Below are 3,926 nucleotides of genomic sequence, written 5' to 3' on the forward strand. Positions count from 1 at the left end.
CCAGGCGAACGTTCTGGACTAGTAATCCAGGCTAATGCTCTGGAGTAGTTATCTAGGTGAATGCTCCTGGACTAGTAATCCAGGCTAATGCTCCTGGACTAGTAATCCAGGCTAATGCTCTGGACTAGTTATCCAGGCGAACGTTCTGGACTAGTAATCCAGGCTAATGCTCTGGACTAGTTATCTAGGTGCATGCTCCTGACTAGTAATCCAGGTGAATGCTCTTGGACTGGTAATCCAGGTTAATGCTCCTGGACTAGTAATCTAGACTGATTCACCTGGACTTGTAATCAAGGCTAATGCCATGGACTAGTAATCCGGGCTAATGCTCTGGACAAGTTATCTAGGGGAATGCTCCTGGACTAGTAATCCAGGCTAATGCTCTGGACTAGTTATCTAGGTGAATGCTCCTGGACTAGTAATCCAAGCTAATGCTCCTGGACTAGTAATCCAGGTGAATGCTCCTGGACTAGTTATCCAGGCTAATGCTCCTGGACTAGTAATCCAGGTGAATGCTCTGGACTAGTAATCCAGGTGAATGCTCTGGACTTGTAATCCAGTTTAATGCCCCTGGACTAGTAATCTAGGCTAATGCTCCTGGACCTGTAATCCAGGCAAATGCTCTGGACTAGTAATCCAGGGTAATGCTCCTGGACTAGTAATCCAGGCTAATGCTCTGGACTAGTTATCCAGGTGAATGCTCCTGGACTAGTAATCCAGGTGAATGCTCCTGGACTAGTTATCTAGGTGAATGCTCCTGACTAGTAATCCAGGTGAATGCTCCTGGACTAGTAATCCAGGTGAATGCTCCTGGACTAGTAATCTAGACTCATTCTCCTGGATTTGTAATCCAGGCTAATGCTCGGGACTAGTAATCCAGGCTAATGCTCTGGACTAGTTATCTAGGTGAATGCTCCTGGACTAGTAATCCAGGCTAATGCTCTGGACTAGTTATCTAGGTGAATGCTCCTGGGCTAGTAATCCAGGCTAATGCTCCTGGAATGGTAATCCAGGTGAATGCTCCTGGACTAGTAATCCAGGTGAATGCTCCTGGATAACTAATCCAGGTGAATGCTCTGGACTAGTAATCCAGGTGAGTGCTCTTGGACTAGTAATCCAGGTGAATGCTCCTGGACTAGTTATCCAGGCTAATGCTCCTGGTCTAGTAATCCAGGTGAATGCTCTGGACTAGTAATCCAGGTGAATGCGCTGGACTTGTAATCCAGTTTAATGACCCTGAACTAGTAATCCAGGCTAATGCTCCTGGACTTGCAATCCAGGCAAATGCTCTGGACTAGTAATCCAGGCTAATGCTCTGGACTAGTTATCTAGGTGAATGCTCCTGGACTAGTAATCCAGGTTAATGCTCCTGGACTAGTAATCCAGGTGAATGCTCCTGGACTAGTTTCCTAGGTGAATGCTCCTGACTAGTAATCCAGGTGAATGCTCCTGGACTAGTAATCCAGGTGAATGCTCCTGGACTAGTAATCCAGGCTAATGCTCCAGGACGAGAAATCCAGTCTAATGCTCCTGACTAGTAATCCAGGCGAATACTGTAGACTAGTAATCCATGTTCCTGGACTAGAAATCCAGGCGAATACTCTGGACTAGTAATCCAGGCGAGTACTCTGGACTAGTAATCCAGGCTAATGCTCCTGGACTAGTAATCCAGGCTAATGCTCCTGGCCTAGTAATCCAGGCTATTGCTTCTGGACTAGTAATCTAGGTGAATGCTCTGGACTAGTAATCCAGGCTAATGCTCCTGGCTGGCCTAATTATCCAGGCTATTGCTTCTGGACGAGTAATCAAGGTGAATGCTCTGGACTAGTAATACAGGCTAATGCTCTGGACTGGTAATCCAGGTGAATGCTCCTGGACTAGTAATCCAGGCTAATGCTCCTGGACTAGTAATCCAGGTGAATGCTCTGGACTTGTAATCCAGTTTAATGTCCCTGGACTAGTAATCCAGGCTAATGCTCCTGCACTTGTAATCCAGGCAAACGTTCTGGACTAGTAATCCAGGCTAATGCTCTGGACTAGTTATCTAGGAGAATGCGCCTGGACTAGTAATCCAGGCTAATGCTCCAGGACGAGAGATCCAGGCTAATGCTCCTGATTAGTAATCCAGGCAAATACTCTAGACTAGTAATCCATGATCCTGGACTAGAAATCCAGGTGAATACTCTGGACTAGTAATCCAGGCTAATGCTCCTGGACTAGTAATCCAGGCTAATGCTCCTGGACCAGTTATCCAGGCAAATGCTCTGGACTAGTAATCCAGGCTAATCCTCTGGACTAGTTATCTAGGTGAATGCTCCTGGACTAGTAATCCAGGTGAATGCTCCTGGACTAGTTATCCAGGCTAATGCTCCTGGACTAGTAATCCAGGTGAATGCTCTGGACTAGTAATCCAGGTGAATGCTCTGGACTTGTAATCCAGTTTAATGCCCCTGGACTAGTAATCTAGGCTAATGCTCCTGGACCTGTAATCCAGGCAAATGCTCTGGACTAGTAATTCAGGGTAATGCTCCTGGACTAGTAATCCAGGCTAATGCTCTGGACTAGTTATCCAGGTGAATGCTCCTGGACTAGTAATCCAGGTGAATGCTCCTGGACTAGTTATCTAGGTGAATGCTCCTGACTAGTAATCCAGGTGAATGCTCCTGGACTAGTAATCCAGGTGAATGCTCCTGGACTAGTAATCTAGACTCATTCTCCTGGATTTGAAATCCAGGCTAATGCTCGGGACTAGTAATCCAGGCTAATGCTCTGGACTAGTTATCTAGGTGAATGCTCCTGGACTAGTAATCCAGGCTAATGCTCTGGACTAGTTATCTAGGTGAATGCTCCTGGGCTAGTAATCCAGGCTAATGCTCCTGGAATGGTAATCCAGGTGAATGCTCCTGGACTAGTAATCCAGGTGAATGCTCCTGGATAACTAATCCAGGTGAATGCTCTGGACTAGTAATCCAGGTGAGTGCTCTTGGACTAGTAATCCAGGTGAATGCTCCTGGACTAGTTATCCAGGCTAATGCTCCTGGTCTAGTAATCCAGGTGAATGCTCTGGACTAGTAATCCAGGTGAATGCGCTGGACTTGTAATCCAGTTTAATGACCCTGAACTAGTAATCCAGGCTAATGCTCCTGGACTTGCAATCCAGGCAAATGCTCTGGACTAGTAATCCAGGCTAATGCTCTGGACTAGTTATCTAGGTGAATGCTCCTGGACTAGAAATCCAGGTTAATGCTCCTGGACTAGTAATCCAGGTGAATGCTCCTGGACTAGTTTCCTAGGTGAATGCTCCTGACTAGTAATCCAGGTGAATGCTCCTGGACTAGTAATCCAGGTGAATGCTCCTGGACTAGTAATCCAGGCTAATGCTCCAGGACGAGAAATCCAGTCTAATGCTCCTGACTAGTAATCCAGGCGAATACTGTAGACTAGTAATCCATGTTCCTGGACTAGAAATCCAGGCGAATACTCTGGACTAGTAATCCAGGCGAGTACTCTGGACTAGTAATCCAGGCTAATGCTCCTGGACTAGTAATCCAGGCTAATGCTCCTGGCCTAGTAATCCAGGCTATTGCTTCTGGACTAGTAATCTAGGTGAATGCTCTGGACTAGTAATCCAGGCTAATGCTCCTGGCTGGCCTAGTTATCCAGGCTATTGCTTCTGGACGAGTAATCTAGGTGAATGCTCTGGACTAGTAATACAGGCTAATGCTCTGGACTAGTAATCCAGGTGAATGCTCCTGGACTAGTAATCCAGGCTAATGCTCCTGGACTAGTAATCCAGGTGAATGCTCTGGACTTGTAATCCAGTTTAATGTCCCTGGACTAGTAATCCAGGCTAATGCTCCTGCACTTGTAATCCAGGCAAACGTTCTGGACTAGTAATCCAGGCTAATGCTCTGGACTAGTTATCT

The sequence above is a fragment of the Scyliorhinus torazame genome, chromosome 6, assembly GCF_047496885.1.
Source record: "Scyliorhinus torazame isolate Kashiwa2021f chromosome 6, sScyTor2.1, whole genome shotgun sequence".
NCBI lineage: Eukaryota > Metazoa > Chordata > Chondrichthyes > Carcharhiniformes > Scyliorhinidae > Scyliorhinus > Scyliorhinus torazame.